We start from the raw sequence: 25,996 nt of genomic DNA, 5'->3' as shown, positions 1-25,996 counted from the left end.
ATAATGTTGCCAACTGTTCTAAAGTGCAATCTGGCTAGTTTAGCTCCTGTGTTTCCCATATTACTGTGAGATAGAGACATAGAGTAATGGAGCACTCCATGCCCAACTTGTCCTTGCTGAGCACTGTTACATACCTCATGGAGATCTTGTGACTTTCTTGTGAGAATGATGTAATGGTCTTTTGGAGGTCACCTGATGTAATTTTCCTGCTGATGTGAGGTCACGTGATGACTTGTTCACCACGGGTATAAAAAGGAAAGACCCCTGGTTGACGCAATCGGTTTTCAGTTAGAACGTCAATGAGATACTCTGCTCCGCTGCGTATTTGCATTATGATGCAGTTTTGATTTTAAACTGAGTTTTATGTTCTATTGTAAGGTACAGAAGTACTGGCCAGAAGTTTGTTAATGTATCTTTTCAGTAACATTGGAGAGTGAAGACAGGACCCTGAAGGAGACATTCGACAGGTTTGGAAAGGATTGACCATTATTGAATTCGTTCAAGAAAGAGTGATCTGCATGAGATAGCCCCTGCTAAAAAGGCAGCAGAAAAGGCTGTGCAGTATCCAGAAGGGAAGGTCAGTGCCTTTAAACCATTTCATTTCTGTTGTCGTGAATACAGCAGACAAGGCAGGATCTGGTTGAGAGTAGCAGTGATGTTGTGTCTTTGAGGAATTCATTACTTCATGAAAGTCTCTCCTAATAGACTATATAAGTCTCTTGGACTTAAAAATTTACCATTCAAAGAACTGTGTTTGAATTTATCGCTTTAAGAACTGGTTTTGCATTTATCGCTTTAAGAGCTAGTACTGAGTAGCAGTTTAATGAATGGCTGCATAGCCGTTTACTTCCAGTTAGGGTTTTCGTTTGTTTTTTTTTTCATTGTTTATCAGGGTTTAATAAATGCTTGTTTGTTCATAAATCCTGACTCGATACATTCATTGTTGCCGAGCACGTGACAAACACAGCATCCTCTCTACTAGAAAGAGGCGCAGCCGACGTTTCAGGCCGAGACCCTTCGTCAGGACTAGTCCTGACGAAGGGTCTCGGCCTGAAACGTCGACTGCGTCTCTTCCTATAGATGCTGCTTGGCCTGCTGCTTTCACCAGCAACTTTGATGTATGTTGCTTGAATTTCCAGCATCTGCAGAATTCCTGTTGTTTGCGTTTAAATCCTCTCTACTAGTCCCAGTTGCCCATTTTTGGCCCGTAGGCTTCCTTGACCCTCCCTAGCATGTACCTATCCAAATGCATGACTGGTCTATGCTGATCACAGCATCTTCCCTACTAGCCCCAGTTGCCAGTTTTCGGTCCATAACCCTCCACTCCATGTACCTATCCAATCACTACATAAATATTGCTCTTGTCTGCACCTCAACCACTTCCTTTGGCAGCTCCTTCCAGGTACTCACTACCCTTTGTGTAAAGCAGTTACCCCTCAGGTCTCTTTCAAATTTCTCCCCTCTTGTATCTGCTCCTAAAACTCAATACCCTGACTGGAGAAGGCCAGCATGCTCAAAGCCTCCTTCACCATTTAATCAAAATCAGAATCAGGTTTATTATCACCGGCATGTGATGTCAAATTTGTTAACTTAGCGGCAACAGTTCAATGCAATACATAATATAGAAGAGAAAAAAAATAATATAATAATAATATATAAGTAGATCAATTACTGTATACATATTTTGAATAGATTAAAAACGTGCAAAAAACAGAAATACCATATATTAAAAAAAGTGAGGTAGTGTCCAAGGGTTCAATGTCCATTAAGGAAGCAGATGGCAGAGAGGAAGAAGCTGTTACTGAATCGCTGAGTGTGTGCCTTCAGGCTTCTGTACCTCCTACCTGATGGTAACAGTGAGAAAAATACGTGCCCTGGGTGCTGGAGGTCCTTATTAATGGACGTTGCCTTTCTGAGACACCACTCCTTGAAGATGTTCTGGGTACTTTGTAGGCTAGTACCCAAGATGGAGCTGACTAAATTTACAATCCTCTGAAGCTTCTTTCAGTCCTGTGCAGTAACCCCCCCATACCAGACAGTGACGTCAGAATGCTCTCCACGCTACCAGACAGTGACGTCAGAATGCACTCCACGCTACCAGACAGTGACGTCAGAATGCTCTCCACGCTACCAGACAGTGACGTCAGAATGCACACCACGCTACCAGACAGTGACGTCAGAATGCACCCCACGCTATCAGACAGTGACGTCAGAATGCTCTCCACGCTACCAGACAGTGACGTCAGAATGCACTCCACGCTACCAGACAGTGACGTCAGAATGCTCTCCACGCTACCAGACAGTGACGTCAGAATGCTCTCCACGCTACCAGACAGTGACGTCAGAATGCACTCCACGCTACCAGACAGTGACGTCAGAATGCTCTCCACGCTACCAGACAGTGACGTCAGAATGCACCCCACGCTACCAGACAGTGATGTCAGAATGCTCTCCACGCTACCAGACAGTGACGTCAGAATGCACACCACGCTACCAGACAGTGACGTCAGAATGCACCCCACGCTATCAGACAGTGACGTCAGAATGCTCTCCACGCTACCAGACAGTGACGTCAGAATGCACTCCACGCTACCAGACAGTGACGTCAGAATGCTCTCCACGCTACCAGACAGTGACGTCAGAATGCTCTCCACGCTACCAGACAGTGACGTCAGAATGCACTCCACGCTACCAGACAGTGACGTCAGAATGCTCTCCACGCTACCAGACAGTGACGTCAGAATGCTCTCCACGCTACCAGACAGTGACGTCAGAATGCACTCCACGCTACCAGACAGTGACGTCAGAATGCTCTCCACGCTACCAGACAGTGACGTCAGAATGCACTCCACGCTACCAGACAGTGACGTCAGAATGCACCCCACGCTACCAGACAGTGATGTCAGAATGCTCTCCACGCTACCAGACAGTGACGTCAGAATGCACACCACGCTACCAGACAGTGACGTCAGAATGCACCCCACGCTATCAGACAGTGACGTCAGAATGCTCTCCACGCTACCAGACAGTGACGTCAGAATGCACTCCACGCTACCAGACAGTGACGTCAGAATGCTCTCCACGCTACCAGACAGTGACGTCAGAATGCTCTCCACGCTACCAGACAGTGACGTCAGAATGCACTCCACGCTACCAGACAGTGACGTCAGAATGCTCTCCACGCTACCAGACAGTGACGTCAGAATGCTCTCCACGCTACCAGACAGTGACGTCAGAATGCACTCCACGCTACCAGACAGTGACGTCAGAATGCTCTCCACGCTACCAGACAGTGACGTCAGAATGCACTCCACGCTACCAGACAGTGACGTCAGAATGCTCTCCACGCTACCAGACAGTGACGTCAGAATGCACTCCACGCTACCAGACAGTGACGTCAGAATGCTCTCCACGCTACCAGACAGTGACGTCAGAATGCACTCCACGCTACCAGACAGTGACGTCAGAATGCTCTCCACGCTACCAGACAGTGACGTCAGAATGCACTCCACGCTACCAGACAGTGACGTCAGAATGCTCTTCACGCTACCAGACAGTGACGTCAGAATGCTCTCCACGCTACCAGACAGTGACGTCAGAATGCACTCCACGCTACCAGACAGTGACGTCAGAATGCACTCCACGCTACCAGACAGTGACGTCAGAATGCTCTCCACGCTACCAGACAGTGACGTCAGAATGCTCTCCACGCTACCAGACAGTGATGTCAGAATGCACTCCACGCTACCAGACAGTGACGTCAGAATGCTCTCCACGCTACCAGACAGTGACGTCAGAATGCACTCCACGCTACCAGACAGTGACGTCAGAATGCACCCCACGCTACCAGACAGTGACGTCAGAATGCTCTCCACGCTACATCTGTAGAAGTTTTTAAGTATATTTGTTGACCTGCCAGCTTAGATCCTCAGAGATCTTGACACCCAGGAACTTGAAACTGCTCACTCTCTCCACTTCTGATCCCTCTATTATGATTGGTATGTATTCCTTCATCTTACCCTTCCAGAAGTCCACAATCAGCTCTTTCGTCTTACTGACGTTGTGCCAGGTTGTTGCTGTGGCACCACTCCACTAGTTGGCATATCTCACTTCTGTAAGCCCCCTCATCACCACCTGAGATTCTACCAACAATGTTTGTATCGTCAGCAAATTTATTGATGGTGTTTGAGCTATGCCTAGCCGCACAGTAATGTGTATATAGAGAGTAGTGCTCTGGGCCTGTATTCACTAGAATTCAGCAAAATGAGGGGTGACCTCATTGAAATCTATTGAATGTTGAAAGGAATTAATAAAGTCGATGTGGAAAGGATGTTTTCTGTGGTGGGAGAGTTCAAGTTCAGAGGACACAGCCTCAGAATAGAGCGCCATTCTTTTAGAATGGAGATGAAGAGGAATTTCTTTAGCCAGGAGTGGTGAATCTGTGGACTTCTTTGCCATAGGCAGCAGTGGAGGCCAAATTTTTATGTACATTTAAGACAGAGGTTGACAGATTCTTGATTGGTTAGTGCATGAAGAGATACAGGTGAAGGCAGGAGATTGGGGCTGAGAGGGAAAATAGATTAGCCATGATGAAATGTCAAAACAGACTTGATGGCCCAAAGTATAAAGTATAAATGGCCTAATTCTGTTCCTATATCTTATGGTCTTATAGTCTAAAATGCTGGAGGAACTCAGCAGGTTAGACAGCATCTATGGAAATGATGTTTATGGTCTATGGTTTCGACGTTTCGGACCAAGACTCTTCTTCAGTACTGAAAGGGAAGTGGGAAGACACCAGAATATAAAAAAGGATGGGGGAGGTAAGGATGATAGCTAGAGGTATTGGGTGAAGCCAGGTGGGTGGGAAAGATAAAGGGCTGGAGAGGAAGAAAACTCTTGGGAGGGGAGAGTGGACCAGAGGAGAAAGGGAAGGAGGAGAGGACTCATAGTCATAGTCATAGTCATAGTCATAGTTATTGTCATAGTCATTGTCATAGTCATAGTCATAGTCATAGTCATAGTCATAGTCATTGTCATTGTCATTGTCATTGTCATTGTCATTGTCATAGTCAGACTTTATTGATCCCGGGGGAAATTGGTTTTCGTTTCAGTTGCACCATAAATAATTAAATAGTAATAAAACCATAAATAGTTAAATAGTAATATGTAAATTATGCCAGGAAATAAGTCCAGGACTATTGGCTCAGGGTGTCTGACCCTCCAAGGGAGGAGTTGTAAAGTTTGATGGCCACAGGCAGGAATGACTTCCTATGACGCTCTGTGCTGCATCTCGGTGGAATGAGTCTCTGGCTGAATGTACTCCTGTGCCCGCCCAGTACATTATGTAGTGGATGGGAGACATTGTCCAAGATGGCATGCAACTTGGACAGCATCCTCTTTTCAGACACCACCGTCAGAGAGTCCAGTTCCATCCCCACAACATCACTGGCCTTACGAATGAGTTTGTTGATTCTGTTGGTGTCTGCTACACTCAGCCTGCTGCCCCAGCACACAACAGCAAACATGATCGCACTGGCCACCACAGACTCGTAGAACATCCTCAGCATCGTCCGGCAGATATTAAAGGACCTCAGTCTCCTCAGGAAGTAGAGATGGCTCTGACCCTTCTTGTAGACAGCCTCAGTGTTCTTTGACCAGTCCAGTTTATTGTCAATTTGTATCCCCAGGTATTTGTAATCCTCCACCATGTCCACCCTGACCCCCTGGATGGAAACAGGGGTCACCGGTACCTTAGCTCTCCTCAGGTCTACCACCAGCTCCTTAGTCTTTTTCACATTAAGCTGCAGATAATTCTGCTCACACCATGTGACAAAGTTTCCTACTGTAGCCCTGTTCTCAGCCTCATCTCCCTTGCTGATGCATCCAACTATGGCAGAGTCATCCGAAAACTTCTGAAGATGACAAGACTCTGTGCAGTAATTGAAGTCCCTTCATGCCCTGACTAACCTATCACGGAGGTGATAGGCAAGTGAGAAGAGGTAAGAGACCAGAGTGGGGGGAATAGAAGAAGAGGTGGGGGGGGGAAATACTGTTTACTAGAAGGAGAAATCAATATTCATGCCATCAGGTTGGAGGCTACCCAGATAAGGCGTTGCCCCTCCACCCTGAGAGTGGACTCATCGTGGCAAAAGGGGAGGCCGTGGGCTGACATGTTGGAATGGGAATTAGAGCTAAAATGTATTATGTTTCTGTCCGTATTAGCTAAGAAATGGTTAGAATTCTAAATTAATAAGATCAGAGCCATTTTATTCCCCTGTGAATAAGGCTTCGAGATAAAGCTGGACCTATTTAAGGCTGGAATGGAGTTCACCACATGTAAGATGGACATGGAACGCTTATCAGAGTCAGCAGGGCTTCCTAGTCTCAATACGATAACATTGTGTGGAGTCAGAGAGGAATATTTCATATTTCCCCACCACCTTCGATTGCTGCTTTTATCTGACTTTCCACCTTTTTTCACTTGACACCATCCTTGGAAGAATGTGTGTACAGTGTTACAGTGCCTGTACACTGGAATTACTGGAATTGTTTGGGGAATGTGAACAAACCATAGAACACAAGATATAGGAGGAGAGTCAGGCCATTTGGCCCATTGAGTCTGCTCTACCATTTCATCATGGCTGATCCATTTTCCCTCTCAGCCCCAGCTTCCTGCCTTCTCTCCCCATATCCCTTCATGCCCTGACTAATCTGTCAACTCCTGCCTTAAATATACCCAATGACTTGGCCTCCACAGCCACCTGTGGCAACAAATTCCACAGGTTCACCATCGTCTGGCTGAAGAAATTCCTCACCCATCTCCTTTTTAAAAGGGCGCCTCTCTATTCTGAGGCTGTGTCCTCTGGTCTTAAACTCCCACACCATAGGAAACATCCTGTCTGCATCCACTCTGTCAAGGTCTTTTAACACTTGATAGGTTTCAATGAGATTCCCCTCTCATTCTTCTGAATTCCAGTAAGAACAGGCACTGAACCATCAAACGCTTCTCATGATAAGCCTTTCAATCCCAGAATCATTTTTGTGAACTTCCTTCGAACCCTCTCCAATGTTAGCACATCCTTTCCAATGTTTGCACGTCCTTTCCTAGACAAAGGGCCCAGCACTCCTCACAATACTCCAAGTGAGGCCTTACCAGTGCCTTGTGTAATGCCCTAGTAAAGATTTCTTCTGCTATATTATGAGGCATTTTACTGTAAAAGCAGTGTGTAGGAGTGTTTTGGCTTCGGCTGAAGATAAGGAGCCATGTTGTCTGACTTAGTAATGTTGCATCAGCCAAACAGGATTGTGAGATGTAGAGAAGGTTCTGGAGAGCTGGGCAGGAAGAGATTTCCGAAGGGTAGTAGAGTGATTTGGGGTCCTTTTGGCGGGAGCCGCGGAGTGGGGCACAAGGTAAGGTGCCGCAGAATGCCATGTTGAAGGAGAGTCCCTGTTGCAAGAAGTACTTTGTGCAGATGACTGGCTCCAGTGAGGAAGGGCCAGTACTCCTCAGAGAGCCAGTTCGATCAAGGTGGTCTTTGAGGAAAATTCAGACTGTGGCAAGTGCTTTCAGGCAGACTGTGGGTCTCGTGCATAAATAAAGCTATACGTCCCCAACTACTGCAGAAATGAGCTCCTGTTTTTATGTGCACATTGGACTGGTTTAACTGTAATAGGCCCTTTTATTTTTCTTTTTTTTCTGTAACTGTAAATTTGGTAAGTATACTTTTTTCATAAATTTTTTGCTGGTGTATGATTCTGGGCTGTGTGTGGGCAGTGCTTACGTAACATTCACTCAAACCAAGGTTCCTTTAATTGGAACACCCTGGCGTTCCTGTTTGGTTGAACCCCAAATCATACTGACCCTAAATGTATATTGCTTACGAAAGGTGGCCTTCTCACCGTTGAGTCACATGGCTGTTAGCAGAGTTAGCTAACGAGCCAAGTTGGTGTATGAACCCCAGTGGGAGGGTTGCACTTATAAAGACTCAGCATTACATCATTGCTTTTATATTCTAGTCCTCTTGGAATGAATGCTAACATTGCAGTTGCCTTCCTTATCATCAACTCAACCTGCAAATTAATCTGAACGGGGACTCCCAAATCCCTTTGCACCTCAGATTTTTTGTATTTTCTCTCCATGTAGAAAATAGTCAACCCTTTAATTTTTTCTACCAAAGTGCATGACCATACGTTTCCCAACACTGTATTCCATCTGCCATTTCTTTGTCCATTCTCTTAATCTGTCTAAGTCCTTCTGCAGCCTCTCTGCTTCCTCAACACTACTTGCCCCTCCAACTATCTTCAAATTGTCTGCAAACTTAGTCACAAAGCCATCAATTCCATCATTCAGATCATTGACATATGATGTAAAAAGAAGTGGTCCCAACACTGACCCCTGAGGAACACGACTAGTGAACCATAACCAACCAGAAAAGGCTCCCTGTATTCTCACTCTTTACCTCCTGCCAATCAGCCAATGCTTTATCCATGCTAGTATCTTTCTTGTAATAACAAGGGCTCTTAACTTGTTAGGTAGCCTCACGTGTGGTACCTTGTCAAAGGCCTTCTGAAAATCCAAATACACAGCATTTATTGATTCTCCTTTGTCTATCCTGCTTGTTATTGCCTCAAAGAATTCCAACAGATTTGTCAGGCAAGATTTTCCCATAAGGGTATCACATTGACTTTGGTCTATTTTATCATGTGCTTTCAACCCTGAAACTACATCCTTAACAATCGACTCCAACATCTACCCAACCACTGAGGTTGGACTAACTGGCCTATAATTTCCTTCCTTCTGCCTCTCTCCTGACTTCTGGAACCATGCCACAATCCATCGATACTTGAAAGATCATTAAAGAAGCCTCCACAATCTGTTCAGCTGTCTCTTTCAGAGCCCTAGGGTGTAGACTATCAGGTCCAGGTACCTTCAGACCTTTTCAGTTTTCCAAGCCCCTTCTCCCTTATATTGGCAATTTCATACACCTCTGTTCCCTGACACTCTCAAATTTCTGGAATACAGCTAGTGTCTTCCACGGTGAAGACTGATGCACATTATTTATTCAGTTCATCCATCATTGCTATCTCTCTGGCATCATTTTCTGCAGTCCGATAACTACGTATACCCCTCTTTTATTCTTTACATATCTGATGATACTTTTGATATCCACTTTAATATTATTGGCTAACTTACCTTCATATTCCATCTTTTCCTTCTTTATGACTTTTTGGTTGCCTTCTGTTGGTTATTAAAAGCTTCCCAATCCTCTAACTTCCCATTATTTTTTGCTCTATTATATGCCTTCTTTTTGGCTTTTATGGTTGGTTTTGACTTCTCTTGTCAACTATGGTTGTGTCATCTTGCCTTTAGAATACTTCCCACAAACAAGAGAATATCTTGTTTGGGAGGAGAAGATGGCGGTGCGACGCAGCTCGCAGCAGCCACTCCAGTGATAACGATATCTGTAATCTGTCAAGTAGGGTGCCGTTCACAATCCTGATTTGATGGAGACAGATGTGAGAGCACGGAGGAACATCTGGTGAAACTTCTGAAATGCCTGCTTCGCTGCTGCTGCTACTGTGTGATCCAGAATCTCCGGAGGGGAAGGCCCCGAATCCTCAGCTTTGCCTGTTGCTCAGCGGCCGGTGCGGGGTCGAAGTGCTCGGCAGAGGATGGCGTTCGGTGTCGGAGGGCTGGTTGGAGGCTCGAAGTTTTCAGACGGACTCAGAGTCTGCTGAGGTCGGGTGCTTCCAATGGTGCTGCATCGGCAAGTTGGCGGCGCTTGGAGTTTCATGGCGGGGAGAGTTTCTCCTTTCTGCCACCTGCGTGAGATGATGGGGCTATCAGGACTTGAGACTTATTTTTTTACCGTGCCCATGGTCTGATCTTTATCAAATTATGGTACTGCTTTGCACTGTTGTAATTATATGTTATAATTATGTGATTTTGTTAGTTTTAGTCTTAGTTTGTCCTGTGTTTCTGTGATATCTCTCTGGAGGAACGTTGTATCATTTTTTAATGCATGCATTTCTAAATCACAATAAGCGAGGACTGAGTGTCCTCATAATCTAAAAAAAAATCTGCAGATGCTGGAAATCCAAGATTCTGGAGAAACTCAGCAGGTCCGGCAACATCTGTAGAAAAGAGTTCAGTCAACATTTTGAGATAAGACCCTTCATTAGTCTATATCATATATCTATCCTGTTCCTTCCAAATTGCTCCCAGAAGCTCCAACCATTATTGCTCTGCCGTCATCCCTGCTAGTGTTCCCTTCCAATAAAAATCCTCTCTCATGCCTCTGTAATTCCCTTCACTCCATTGTAATACCAATACATCTGACTTTAGCTTCTCCTTTTCAAATTTCAGGCCTTAAGGGTTCTTTTACCTTAAGCTTTCTAATCAATTCAGGTTTGTTACACAATACCCAATCCAGAATAGCTGATTCCCTAGTGGGCTTGACCATGTGCTGCTTGAAGAAGCCATCTCATAGGCAATCTATAACTTCTCCCTCTTGGGATACGGCATCAACCTGATTTTCCCAATTGAAATCCTCTATACCTGTTGTAACATTGCCCTTTTGACATGAATTTTCTAACTCCCATTATAATTTGTAGACCACAATGGGAGATATATATAACTCCCATCAAGATCTTTTTACCTTTTCAGTTTCTTAGCTTTACCCACAACTATTCTGCATCTTCTGATCCTATGTCACCTCTTTCTAATGATTTGATTTCATTTTTTACCAACAGAGCAAGCCACCCCCGCTGCCTACCTGTCTGTCCTTTCGATACAGTGTGTACCCTTGGACATTAAGTTCCCAGCTATAATCTTCCAGCCACAATTCAGTGATACCCACAATGTTATGCATGCCAATCTGCAACCATGGTACAAGTTAATTTACCTTTTCATATAATATGTGCATTCAAATATAACACCTTCAGTCCTGTATTCATCACCCTTTTCAATTTTGTCCCCCTTTTACACTGACTGCAATTTTGCCCGGTCATCAACTTCTCACTACACCCTATGCCCGTAAACCAACTGTCCCATCCCTGGCCCAGCTGCTCTGGTTCTCACCCCCCTGCCAGAGTAGACAGTGTTATGATGCCTGTACACTGGAATTGTTTGAGGAATGTGTATACAGTGCTGCGATGCTCATACACTGTAATTGTTTGGGGAAAATTGGATGCCTCAGTTTCCTTCTCTTGCAGTTAAGTTGGTTTTTTGACAAACTCATTATCATACTACCAGTGCTTTCTTCCCATTCTGCAGCCTATAAAGACTCCCTTATTAATAGATTGGGAGTACTCCATTTCTTCCCAATTCTTCAGTAACTTTCTGCCCCTCGACTTTTCGTGATAATGGAAATATACCATTTGGAAGTCTTGAGTTTAGCATCATCAAATCATAGTGCATCAGGAACTTGGGTGTGCCATCCCTAATTTCTAATCATTAATTTTTATTGGGTGTCAATATTCTCATCATTGGCAACTGTATTTCTGGCGAATCTTTGCATTGGTAACTCATGACGGTGTCACATTCATGTGCCTATCTAAATGTCTCTTCAAAATCTCTATAGAACACAGCACAGGAACAGACCCTTCAGCCAAACCAATTAAATTAATAATCAAATAACTAATTAAACTAATCTCTTCTGCATACTCAGTGGCCATATTTCCTCACATTCAGTGATTGGTATGTACATGCTAACTCCAATTATCTGCTTGTTGTTCATAGGATGTTAGCTGTTAATGGTTTCCAGCATTTGCCTCCTGATGATAACGGGGAGCTTGGGTCATCCTGCCTCCTGAGTGATGAAGTGAACAGCTCAGTATAAGATGGAAGGAGTAGAAGCACCAGCATGAGCTGGTGATGGAACAACCCTAGAAGCAAATGGTAAACATGATCATAACACAAACATCAATAAATTGAGGAGGAGGAGAAGATGGCAGTGCGACGCAGCGCGCGCGGCCTCTCCGGTGATGAATATCTGTTATCTGTCAAGTAGGGTACTGTGCACAATTCTGATTTGATGGAGACGGACGTGAGAGTATGGCGGATCATCTGGAGAAACTTCTGAAATGCCCGCTTCACTGCCGCTGCTGTTGTGTGGTAACCGGAATCTCCGGAGCAGAAGGCCCCGAATCCTCGGCTTTGCTTGTTTCAGTGGCCAGGGCGAGGTCGAAGGCGCTCGGGAGGCTGTATTGGAGGGGCTGGTCGGAGGCTCGAAGTTTCCGGACGGATGGACTCAGTGTGGGCTGAGGTCGGCTGCTTCCAAGGTATCGGCAAGTTGACGGTGCCTGGAGGTTTATGGCAGGGAGTTTCTCCCTTTTGCCGCCGCTATCGGGGACTCGGGAGTCGATCGACTCGGGGACTTTTGAGACTTTTTTTTACTGTGCCCATGGTTTGTTCTTCATCAAATTATGGTATTGCTTTGCACTGCTGTAACTATATGTTATAATTATGTGGTTCTGTCAGTGTTAGTCTTTGGTTTGTCCTGTTTTCTGTGATACCACTCTGGAGGAACATTGTATCATTTCCTAATGCATGTATGCATTTCTAAATGACAATAAAAGAGGACTGAGTGTTCTCATAATCTAATTTTAAAAATTTGCAAAAAATGGAAGATCCAAGAAAGGTGGATTAGAGGATGGAATATTCTCTTTATTGTTAGCTTTCTACTCTTGGATTCTGGAGGAAAGACACATGGTCATATATTCCCCATGACAGTAACCGCTAGGAAGAGGAGGAAGAAGAAAAGGAAAATGAACCTCCTACAGCATCATTTTAAATATTCCTGCTAGATCAGCTTTACAACATCTATATTCAGAAGGTGAACCTGGAGTCAATGCAGATCTGTGAATTTGTGGAAAGTTTTGTGAACAATCCTTTAAAAGCCTGCACGAGTCGAATCCTGTGGGACTCTGAGCTGATCTTGAGGACTGCATGAGCATTGTAAGTTCAGTTTGAAAATTTGGTTGAAGATGTCACCTGCATATGATATTTTGGTTCCAAGTGTTTTGATGTAAACCAGAGATCTTTTGCATTCCATCTGATACAGCGAGTTATGACAGGATTCTCATGGTCACACCAAACAGTGCTGAGTTGGCAGGCCAATGTTATATCCTAGAAACTGAAGGAGATGTTCTTTGCTTTATTCAGAGTAAAAGATTGAAATCTGATGTTCATGACAATTGCCCAGCTTCCATTGTTACATACCTCGTGAGTATCTTGTGACTGTCTTATCACCATGATGTAATTGAGTATCTTGTGAGCATGATGTAATGATCTTGTGATGGTGGGATGATGTCATTTTCCCACCAGTGTGAGGTCACATGATGTGATTTTCCCGCTGGTGTGAGGTCATGTGATGGCCTCACACCGGCGGGATATAAAGGGGAAACCCCTGTTGTCACACAGTTTAGTTCGTCAGTTAATTCGTTAGTTTTGCTGCATATTCGTCTCATGACGCAGTTTCGTTTTAAAGTGGAGTTTTTACTTTCTATTGTAAGGTACAAAAACGTTGTGCTTGCAGTTTCGCTAATCACTGCCAATTTATGTTTATTGCACCCTTGATTTACCTTTACAGTCTAGTATTGGAGAATGAAGACCTTACTAAACTACGGGAACCCAAAGGATTGAGTAAAGTTGAAGTCGTTTGGCGGTTTTATAAAGGATCGACCTTATTGAATCTTCGTTCAGGAATAGTGGCCTGCATCTGAAACGACTCCTGCAAGATCAGGAACGTTTATGCAGAGTTCACCCTCCAGGAAAAAGGTCAGTTCCTTCAAGCCGTTTTATTTCCTTTGTCATGAACGTCTTCATAGAAATCAGTTTTCAGGGAAGTCTCTCCTTACTGACTCCATAAATCACTTGGACTTTTGAATTTACCACTTTAAGACTGTGTTCCAATTTAGCACTTTAAGAACTGTTCCAGAGTTTGGCTGTTTGTTAAATGCCGTATAGCAGTTAACTTCCGGTTAAGTTAGTCGTGTGTTTACTTTTCACTAGTGTTGAGCAGAGTTTAATAAATGTTTATGTTTGTTTACAAAACCTGACTCAATTCTATATTCATTGTTGCAGATGACATAACACCATCATGTGTACTGATGGGTATCTAGATTATAAGAAAGTTGTGAAATTGCTCAGGTTTGCATTATTCAAATAGTGGGACAAAATGTGTCATAAATGTGATTTTTGAAGCTACCTTCAATAATTTTAGTGGTTGATGTGGTTCAAAAGTTTAGAAGGTTAATTTATTATCAAAGTATGAAACGCTGAGATTCTTCTTCTCCAGATAGCCATGGAATCAAAAAGAAATAAAAGAATGGCAAAATGCTCATGAACCCCCAAAACGCCACCCCCGAGCAAAATGCAACATCGGCCCCCTAAAACACAGGATATGAAAAAGACTGAAAAGAGTCCATAGACCATAGTCCAAATCCACATCCATTTCCATATCCAAAATGCAGAAAAGCCTCGGTAATATCCTTTGGGTAGTGCGGTAGAACACACAGGCTCCCCTTCTGGCAGCAGAGCGATCCCACCAGTGATCAGAAGGCAGGCAGTTGGTGTTCCCCATCCGCACTCACCTTGATGTTTCAATCTCCCTCATCACTTTAATGGGTGAACAATGGAAGCTTTAATTGGTGAAATGGAGTTAAACATCAGCTTGCGCCCCATCTCGTAGCCTCCTTACCCCGAGCTTTGCGCTCGCTGCCTCCCAGAATCCTCTTGGAGACAACAAAGTGCTGGATCACCGAAACAATCTCCAAACTGCAAATCACAGACTCCAACAGTTCCAGAAACACATTCAAGCTGAAAACAGACATAAGCAACATAAAAGAAGTGAAATAAATAGTTTTGTGGTCCATCCAAAAGATGTTGACTGTGGGAGCGTTGTACACAGGTCCACTGTCAGTTAGGACAAAACGTTTGCATAAAAGTCTTCCCTGCTGTGAAGCTGAAGGATTCTGATATCTATTTTATACCTAGTTTTTCAGATTACTCCAAGAATGTTCGAATTTTCAGATTACTCCAAGTAGGTAGTTATTTACTACCTACTGGGATAGTTCCCGTGCGTCTGTGAGTATCGGTTTCTGAAAATCATGACCAAAACTGTCTACAAGAGCAGCTGTTACCTCAGGTGCCTTAAAATATTGATCTTTCCAGCTGAAATTCTGCACATTTCTTCAGATCAGCAATATGTTTAGTTTAAGACTGTCTGTAGGCATCAGTCATGTTTAAAGTGGAAAGAATGTAACCTGGAACATAGGCTTAGAGATGTTTTGAAATATTTCAGAAAATGCTTGAATGAGAAACGTCTCCACCAATTTATGATTGGAAATCAAACTTTTCCTGGGAAAATTGGAATTCCAGAAACGCTTCTCCAAGCAGAACCAATTGACCTCTTCCGGCTGTTTGCAACAGAACATGATTCTTACTGTCAGGCAGCTCTGGCATACGGGTAAATATTAAGTAAGGGACATGAGTCCCTTAATGAAGGAATATAGTAAAAATAATACAGATAGCTGATAACTTTTCCTTTCCTCCCAGGTTGGGAGCAGAATAATTTAAGATTTGTAAATAATTAGTTTTGCTAAGAGTATAATCTTTTCTTTAACCAAAATAAACTTTATTCGTTATATAAAATATTTACAAAATTAAAACAGTGGAAGGCCTTTTCAGTGTTATGTTCGTGGACAATGCTTCTCTTGTTAAGTCAGTTTTCTCACACCAAAAAGTACCATTCCCATTCATGTAGCCCCCTGGGGTGGTGCACTACCACCATAACTGTGGAGTATCTTCACCCAACCCTGCTCTCCCCGTCCAGCAGTGGAAGAACCTTACACTATGGTCCTTCAGCACTGGGCCCTTGCAGTGACTGTACCAAGCTTCAGTGCACCTCTCCTACAGCCTGGAATGTGCCAACCAGCAGCATTTTCTCCATGGACGGCCCGACGTCTTGAGAGACCACCAAGTTTCAGGCACACCAAAGGGCATCTTTCACTGAGCTAATGATCTTCAAGCAGCACTTGACGTAAACCGATCTCTGCAATGAAGATTGTATGCTCAGGGAACCACCCCACAGTATCTTTTGAGTTCTCATGCAGTACCTGTAGGATGTTCCCCGCTAATCTCTGCCTGATGCCCTTGTAGATAAAGGTGGTGCTCTGGAGGGCCACAAAGGATATTTAGCTTGGCAAATGATAATATTGTACCTGCCTCAACTGCTTGCTGTGGCAGTTCATTCCATATACTCACCATCCTGTATGTGGAAAACATTGCCCTTCGGGGTCCTATTAAATCTCTCCCCTCTCACCTTAGATTCATGTCCTCTCGTTCTTATTCCTCAACACTGGGGGAGAAAGACAGTGCATTCACCCTACCTATGCCCCTCATGATGTTATATACCCCTGTTAGGACCCCTCTGTCTCCTACACTCAGATGAAAATGGTCTCAACCTCCCAACGTCCTGAAAACAGTGTTGCATTTAGTTCTAGTTGTCCTATTATAGGAAGTACATGGAGTGTTTGGAGAGGGTACAGAAGAGGTTCACCAGAATGCTGCCTTGTTCAGAGGGCATGTATAATCAGAGGCTAGACAAACTAGACAGCTCCCCGCAGAGGCTGTGGGGAGAGCTGATAGAGGTTTGTAAGGTTATGTGAGGCATGGATAGGGTCGACAGTATCTTTTTTCCCCAGGGTTAAAATGTCTCATAACAGAGGGTATATGATGGGGAGGAGTACGTTCAAAGGAGATGTGTGGGACAAATTTATTACACAGAGAGTGACGGGGCCTGGAATGCACTGTTGAATAGTAGAGGCAAATACAATAAATAGATAGATAGATATACTTCATTGATCCCGAGGGAAATTGGGTTTCGTTCCAGCCGCACCAACCAAGAATAGAGCATAAATATAGCAATACAAAAACCACAAACAATCAAACAACAAAATGCAAACTATGCCAGATAGAAAATAAGTCCAGGACCAGCCTATTGGCTCAGGGTGTCTGACCCTCCATGGGAGGAGCTGCAAGTTCAATGGCCACAGGCAGGAACGACCTCCCGTGCCACCCAGTGTTGTATCTCGGTGGAATGTGGCCGAAGTCCAACAGCAAACAGTTCAATATCCAGTCTACAAACACGTTCCTCGATCGTAATATGACCCGGATTGCACCATCCGTTGTTAACCAGAACAGTAAGCCCCCAACTCCTTTACGCTTACCGCTCTCAGTGCACTTCTGGTCAGCCCAAACAGTCTGGAAGCCATCCATGGAGAAGTTTTGATTGGGTATGTCCTCGTGCAGCCCCGTTCCAGTGAAACACATAACATTGCACTCCTGAAATGTTCTCTGATGCCTGGCTAGCACCGTAAATTCCTCCATTTTATTACCCACCAAACTCCTCTTCTCCATAAGTCTCTGTTCTCTCGACCTGGTCCTCTTTCCTCGACTTTGTGATCCCCCTCTGCATCCTCTGTGTGTTTTCCTCCAGATTTCAGCAGGGGTGTCCGCCGCTGTGCTCGCTAAACCGGCCAGCATTAGCGCAAGCGACCATGCTTCTGTCCCGCGTGTCGGGATGTAACTATTTCCAGCGCTAAAAACCCAAATAAAACTCTCTCTACCAGCATGTTAGAGAGGGCGCAGCTTCAACGCAAAAAAAAACAGAACATAACATAAGTTAAAAAGTAAGAATATGGTCTGAAGAGGTGTTTAAAAGGCTCTCAGGCGCATGAACGTGAGAAAAATGGAAGTGTTATGGATATTGCGTCAGCAGAAAAAGATTAGGTTAGTGAGGCATTTGATCTCTAATTAAAATGGTTCAGCACGACATTGTGGGTTGAAGAGCACAGTTCTCAGAATCCGACAGTGCTATATCACTGATGTGCCTGGTGGAGTTTGCTGCTTCATGACAATGAGAAGGGACAAGTCCTGGGTGCTGAGGGTCTTTCCCAATGGATGCCTCCTTTTTGAAGATGCCCTTGACGGTGGGGCGGCTAGGGCCCATGACGGTAATTGATCCAGGGTCCATGTATTTAAAAAATGTAGCGGAAAAAGAGAGCAAAAGTTCATTCAGTCCTCTATACTATAGGAAGGATGTTATAAAGCTGGAAAGGGGGCAGGAAAGATTAGCAAGGGTGAAGGGCTTGAGTTCAAAGGGGAGATAGGAATGGCTGGGGCTGTTTTGCTCCATTATAAAGTCATGAGGCAAATAGATAAGGCAAGCGGTCACAGTCTTTTCCCCATTCCAGCCAAATGACGTGTCGGAGCTCCCTCCCTAACAGCACTGGGGATGGACCCAACCCTCAAGCGCTGCAGTAGTTCAAGAAGGCAGCTCATCACCACCTTCCCTCTGGCATCAACCCCTCTGTACTTTTCTTCATTTACAGTAAAATGTTTCCCCTTTGTAGTAGCCATTGCTGCCCTGTGGATGAAGGTAGTAATGGGGAAAAGAAGTGGCAGATGAACTTGAAGCAACACACATCAAAGTTGCTGGTGAACGCAGCAGACCGGGCAGCATCTCTAGGAAGAGGTACAGTCGACGTTTCAGGCCGAGACCCTTCGTCAGGACTAACTGAAAGAAGAGCTAGTAAGAGATTTGAAAGTGAGAGGGGGAGGGGGAGATCCAAAATGATAGGAGAAGACAGGAGGGAGAGGAATGGAGCCAAGAGCTGGACAGGTGATAGGCAAAAGGGATATGAGAGGGTCATGGGACAGGAGGCCCAGGGAGAAGGAAAAAGAAAAGGGGGAGGGGGGTGAAAAGCCCAGAGGATGGGCAAGGGGTATAGTCAGAGGAACAGAGAGAGAAAAAGGAGACAGAGAGAGAAAGAATGTGTGTTTAAATAAATAACGGATGGGTACGAGGGGGAGGTGGGGCATTAGCGGAAGTTAGAGAAGTCAATGTTCATGCCATCAGGTTGGAGGCTACCCAGACGGAATATAAGGTGTTGTTCCTCCAACCTGAGTGTGGCTTCATCTTTACAGTAGAGGAGGCCATAGACAGACATGTCAGAATGGGAATGGGATGTGGAATTAAAATGTGTGGCCACTGGGAGATCCTGCAGATGAACTTAATGAGTATTTTGCATCAGTTTTCCCTGTGGAAGATACTAGCCGTGTGCCAGAAATTTGTGTGTGTCAGGGGGAAGAGGGGGCAGAAGTGAGTGTAGTTGCTGTCACTAAGGGGAAGCTGTACGGTCTGAAGGTAGACAAGTCACCTGGACCAGATGGACTGCAACTCAGGGCTCTGAAGCAGGTAGTTAAAAAGGTTGTGGAAACATTAATGATCTTTCAAGAATTACTAGATTCTGGAAAGGTTTCAGAGTGTTGGAAAATTGGAGAAGATGGTCAGGAGAAAGGAGAAAGGAGAAGATGGCGGCACGATGCAGCGCGCGCAGCTGTTCCGAATCGTATGTGTTAACTATGTCGTTTGTGTTAACTAGGAGGCCAAGCACAATCCTGATTTGATGGAGACAGCCGTGAGAAGCACGGAGGAACACCTGGAGTAACTTCTGAAATGCCCGCTTCGCTGCCGCTGCTACTGCGCGATCGAGAATCTCCGGAGGGGAAGGCCCCAAATCCTCGGCTTTGCCTATTGCCTGTTGCCGGGGCCGGGGTCGAAACGCTCGGCAGAGATGGTGCTCGGTGCTCGGTGTCGGAGAGCTGGTCAGAGGCTCGGAGTTTTCGGACGGACTCGGAGTCGGACTGTGGTCGGATGCTTCCGGGATGCTGCATCGGCAAGTTTGCGGTGCTGGAGGTTCACCGTCTGCGTGAGATGATGGGACTTTCGAGAGACTTTGAGACTTTTACCGTGCCATGGTCTGTTATTATCAAATTACAGTATTGCTTTGCACTGTTGTAACTATATGTTATAATTATGTGGTTTTTGTTTGTTTTTAAGTCATTTTTTCATGTGTTTCTGTGATATCATTCTGGAAAAACATTGTATCATTTCTTAATGTGTGCATTACTAAATGACAATAAAAGAGGACTGCGTGTCCTCATAATCTAATCTAAATTGCAAATGTTGCTCCACTCTTTAAGAAGGCAGAATAAAGGAAATTTTAGGCCATTCAGCCCGACTTCAGTGGTTGGGAAGATGCTGCAGTCCATTATTAAGAATGAGGTTTAGGGGTACTCGGAGGTACATGATAAAGCAGGCCAAAGTTAACATGGTTTCCTTAAAGAGAAACATTGCCTGACAAATCTGTTAGAATTCTCTGAGGAAATAACAGGCAGGATAGACAAAGGAGAGTCAATGGATGTTGTTTCCTTGGATGTTTAGAAGACTTTCTATGGGTTCTGCTGGGAAATGAAGGAGCCTGCAAAAGGACTTGGACAGTTCAGGAGAATGGGCAAAAAAAAAGCCGATGGAATACGGTGTAGGAAAGCATATGATCGTGCACTTTGGTAGAAGGAATGAAGGCATAGTCTGCATACTAAACCGACAGCATTCAGAAATCCAGGGTGCAAAGGGACTTGGGTGTACTTGTGTAGGAAGCTGCAGAGAGTTGTGGACACAGCTCAGCGCATTATGAAATCACCCTCCCCTCCGTGGACTTTATCTACACTTCTTGCTGCCTCGGTTAAGCAGCCAGCATAATCAAAGACCTTCCACCGAGCCTGGATCTCTCTCTCATTGGGCAGGTGATACAAAAGCCCAAAAACAGCCATGTGCAGGCTGAAGGATAGCTTCTATCCCACCTTTGTAAGATTAATGAATGGTTCCCTAGTATGATAGGATGGGCTCGACCTCAGAATCTGCCTTGTTATGACCTTGCATCTTACTGTCTGTCCTCTCTGCACTTCCTCAAACTGTAACACTTTATTCTGTGTTTTATTATTGTACTCCCTCAATGGATGGTGTAATGACTTGACCTGTACGAACAAAACAAGCTTTTCGCTGTGTCTCAGTAACGATAATACATTAATTCCAATTCCAGCTTCCAAACTACTCAGGGAAAAGAAACAGGTGCATTTCAAAGCAGTGTGGAACTGGGGCCCCAGTTAGTCAGAAAGAGACTCAGCAAATGTCACCTGGAGAGCCAGATGCCGAACGTTCTGAAGATAATGTTGCAGCTCCATAAAACTGTGATCACACCACACTTGGAATATTGTACTTAGCTCTGGTTGTTTCATTATAGGAAAGACGTGGAAGCTTTAGAGAGGCTGCAGAGCAGATTTACCAGCATGCTGCTGGGAGTAGAAAACATATCTTATGAGGAAAAGTTGAGCGAGCTAGGGCTTTTCTCTTTGGAGAGAAGGAAGTTGAAAGGTGACTTGATAGAGGTTTATAAGACATGATGTGGATAGAGCGAGCAGCTTCAAGTTCCTGGGTGTCAAGGTCTCTGAGGATCTAACCTGGTCCCAACATATCGATGTAGTTATAAAGAAGGCAAGACAGCGCAGTTTATTCGGAGTTTGAAGAGACTTGGCATGTCAACAAATGCACTCAAAAACTTCTATAGTCGTACCGTGGAGAGCATTCTGACAGGCTGCATCACTGTCTGGTATGGAGGGGTTACTGCACAGGACCGAAAGAAGCTGCAGAAGATTGTAAATCTAGTCAGCTCCATCTTGGGTACCTGCCCACAAAGTACCCAGGACATCTTCAGGGAGCGGTGTCTGAGAAAGGCAATGTCCATTATTAAGGACCTCCAGCACCCAGGGCATGCCCTTTTCTCACAGTTACCATCAGGTTGGAGATACAGAAGCCTGAAGACACACACTCAGCGATTCAGGAACAGCTTCTTCCCCTCTGTCATCTGATTCCGAAATGGACATTGAATCTTTAGACACCACCTCACTTTTTTTTAATATACAGTATTTCTGTCCTTGCACACATTTTGAATCTATTCAATGTACGTAATTGATTTACTTGTTTATTTATTATTATGTTTTATTGTATTTATTATTATTTTTCTCTCTCAGCTAGATCATGCATTACATTGAACTGCTGCTTCTAAGTTAACAAATTTCACGTCACATGCCGGTGATAACAAACCTGATTTTGATTCTGATAAGAAGCATTGATAGAGTGGACAGACAATGCCTTTTCCCCAGGGTGGAGATGGCCAATACCGGAGGACATAATTTGTGGAGATAGGAGGCAAGTTTAGGGGAGATGTCAAAGGTAGATTTTTTACACAGTGAATGGAGGGTGTATGAAAATACACTACCGGTATTAGTGCTGGAGGCAGATACATTGGGGACGTTTAAGAGACTCTTAGATTGACACACAGATGAAAGAAAATTGGAGGGTTATGGGCTTTACTCAAGTTGCCTTCTTTTGCACATTGGTTGCCTGTCACTGAATGCTATTTGCTTACTTTTATTGTTTGCACAATTTGTTTATTTTTTCTCTCTGCACATTGGGTGTTTGATGGTCTTTCGCTTTGATGGGTTCTATTGGGTTTCTTCATTTTGTAGCTGTCTGTAAGGAGACGAATCTCGAGGTTGTTTAAAGTATATGCACTTTGACGATAAATGCATGTTGGCTTTGTTTATGTATGTTTTTTTTTCTGAAATACTATTGTATTTCTTTGTTTGTCCTGTAAATGTATGAAAGAAAATAAATCTCAAGGTGTCATGTGGTACTTTATTTACTTTGAGATTTGAACGTATGTAAGAGGGAAAAGTTAGGATGATCTTGGAGTAGACTAAAAGGTCGGCACAAGATCGTGGGCCAAAGGTCCTGTACTGCGCTGTAGTGTTCTATGTTCAATGTTCTTACTGATCTTTCCGAAGTCAGAGAACAAACTATGAGAGTTTTTCTTTTGATATTTGGAGCAATGGCAGTTTCACAGGTGACCACGAGGTGGCAGAAGCGTCTCACGTTAGGAAGCCAGGCGACCCCATGGAGAGTGATGATCTCGTTAATCCTTCCCGAGAAAGCCTCGTCTTCCTGTAAACTTACCGGGATGAACCTGTCAGTAAAATCATTCATAACAGGGCCAAGGCGAAATGTATTTAAAGAGGGAGCTGGGCCTCATTAAAAGAGCATAAAATGACCTAAGCAACAGTAAATAGGGGAGAAATCTATTCCCTCTGGTAACTGGGTCAGAAACCAGAGGTCATTAGTTTAAAATCATTGCCAAGCAACATGTAAGCGGGGGAACGAAGGGAAATATTCTCATCCAGAGAATTTTTGGGATTAGCAGAAGATGGTCGCATCGATAATTTTCAGCGGGAGTTGGACAGAAATTTGAAGAGAAGGAATGCACAGGGCAAAGGACAAAACACAGGAGATATAAACTAATTACTCACTCAAAGGCCAGGCACAGTGGGGAGATGGCAGCAGCTGTGATTCAGATCCTGATTCATTTATTTATCACATGTACATCGAGACACACGGTGAAATGCACCGTCTGCATTAAAAAAAAACGTCACCTGGGGATGTACTGGGGGCAGCCCACAAGTGTCGCCACACTTTCCGGCGCCAACGTGCAATGCCCATCGTGTTCAGCAGAACAACACAAGCAGCAGCGACAAGAACAACAACAGCAGCAAAACAAACCCCTTTCCTCCCACCCACACAGACCACCCCAGGATGGGCTTCCAGTCTCCAGGCTTCTGCCACCTGGCTTCCACCTCCGGACATTCATAAGACGGTAAGACATAGGAGCAGAAAATAGGCCATTCGTCCCATCGAGTCTGCCTCACCGTTCCACCATGGCTGATTTATTTTCCCTCTGAACCTCATTCACCTGCCTTTTCCCTGTAGATTTTGACACCCTTGCTAATCTAGACCCTATCAACCTCTGCAATAAATATACCCAGTGACTTGTCATCTGTGATGGTTTACTTCCATCTGCGCCAATAAGTGCTACAGATTCACCATGCTCTGGCAAAAGAAAGAAATTCCTCCTCACCTCTGTTCTAAAGGGACAGCACTCTTTTTTTCTGAAACTGTGCTCACAGATCCTAGACTCCCTTACTAACGGAAGCATCCTTTCTGTGTCCAGTCCAAGGCTTTTCAGTATTTGTCAGGTTTCAATGAGATTGCTCCTTCATCCTTCTGAAAAGTTCAGTAAAGTTTCACAGAACTTTAGCAAGTGTGGAAATCTGTCTGAACTGCCTGCCCTTAGCATAAAACTTTGAAATACACACCTCCCTGTTTTAATCTAATTACAACTCCTTCCGTGCCAAGTTTTGTCATCTAGCTCCAGCAATCTTTGCTATCTTTATCCCCCGTTTAATAGAGTATCTGTACCTTTTTTTTGATTTTTAAAACAGACGTACCTTGTTCTACTAACACTAGCTCCATCGTTATGTACCCACCACCCAGGACATGCCCTCTTCTCCTTGCCCCCATCACGGATGAGGTACTGGGGCTTGAAGACCCACACTCAGAGTCCTAAGGCTCCTGTACTTTTCTCCTGATGGAAGCAGTGAGAAGAGATCATGCCCTGGGTGGTGGGGGTCCCTGATGATGGAGGTTGCTTTCCTGAGACAGCAGTTTATGTAGATGTGCGCAGTGGTTGGGAGGTCTTTACCCCTGATGGACTGGGCCGTATTCACTACCTTTTTGTAAGATTTTCCATTCAAATGCAGTGGTGTTTCCATACCAGGCTATGTTGCAGCCAGTCAATATACTCTCCACCACACATTCACAGGAAACATCGCCATGCCGGAATTGGAATCAGAGATGGTTTATTATTGTCATATGTACTGAGATACAGTAAAAAACTTGTCTTGCATAGTATTCAAACTCATCAGATCATTACACAGTGCACTGAGTAAAGAAGGGAAAGCCATTCCAGAATGCAGAATACGGTGCAAATCACAATCAGGTAACTAATAATCTTATTATAGAAGTGATGTTGGGGTGGAGGTACCCCCAACATCTACCAAAGGAGGTGTAAGGTGCTCCTTCCCTCCACTAGCCTGCAGGTCACCCTTGGGCAAGGTGTAGCATCTGCTTAGCACACCCCTCCCCCACCAGTCAGGGTCACATGAAGCCATGGGAGCAGGTGGTGGATGGGCGTATGAGCGGCTGGTGCATATCACAAGTCCTGGTTATGTCACCACTGACGCCAGGCAGACAATCTCTGAAGAGTATTGATAATGGCTGGGGTCACCCGTCTTGTCAAGACACGGCCCAGGGTAAAGCAATGACAAACCACTTCTGTAGGAAACTTGCCAAGAACGATCATGGTCATAGATCATGATTGCCCTTGTCATATGACGTGGCACATGACGACAATGATGGTGATGATTACAACAGGCTGGAAGCTGTCCTTGAGCCCTGGGGGTAGACACTGTCAGGTTTTCGTATCTTCTGCCTGATTAGAAAGAGGAGAAGAGAAATGTGCAGGAGGACTGAGTTTACTGGGTGGGTCTTACATCACAATCTGAGAGACTTTTAGAGGGGGCATCTTTACAGACATTGTCGTTTCCCCAAACTGAAGATTATTCAACAAAGTTATTGAATTCCCTTGAGGTTAACTTCAGTAAACTTATTCAATGAGGGTAAATTCCACCTGTCCTGAGATTTTAAACCAAGGAGAGAGAGAGAGAGAGAGAGAGACACTCACACACACACGCAAGAGGGAAGCTGGAGAAGTTGGAAATCTGGAATGCACACACGAAGCGCTGGATGAACTCAAAAGATCAGGTAGCATCCATGGAGGGGAATAAACAGTTAATGCTTTGGGTCAAGACCCTTGGTCTGGAATTGGAGACAGTGGGGAGTATGAGGAGATGGAGGGAAGGGGGGCAGCAGGCGATAGGTGGATTCTGGGGAAGGGGGATTAATTGGCAGATGGGGAGGGGAGAGGCCGGGAGGTAATAGGTGGAGGTAACAGAGGGCCAAAGATGATGGGACCTGATAGGAGAGGAAGGTGGAGAATGGGATAGCGGGAGGGAGGCGGGAAGGGAATAAGCAGGAGGAGTGTGTAGGTGATGGGCAGATGGAGAGGGAGTGGGTGGGTGAGACAGGGAGTCAGGTAGCTTATCCACTGTACCACCACGCGGTGGTTCACTATCATC

General features: G+C 44.7%; 1 long non-coding RNA gene across 1 annotated transcript; it reads left to right on the top strand.

The window, feature by feature from the left end:
- Window positions 1-442: 442 nt before the first annotated feature.
- On the top strand, window positions 443-19,590 carry LOC134350056 (uncharacterized). Its single transcript, XR_010018799.1, has 4 exons — window positions 443-577; window positions 13,593-13,780; window positions 15,306-15,470; window positions 19,450-19,590. It is a non-coding gene; the product is annotated as an uncharacterized LOC134350056 (long non-coding RNA).
- The last annotated feature ends 6,406 nt before the right edge of the window (window positions 19,591-25,996 follow it).

This window comes from Mobula hypostoma, chromosome 8, assembly GCF_963921235.1.
Source record: "Mobula hypostoma chromosome 8, sMobHyp1.1, whole genome shotgun sequence".
NCBI classification, from domain to species: Eukaryota; Metazoa; Chordata; class Chondrichthyes; order Myliobatiformes; family Myliobatidae; genus Mobula; species Mobula hypostoma.
This window is presented reverse-complemented; position numbering and strand designations above follow the sequence as displayed.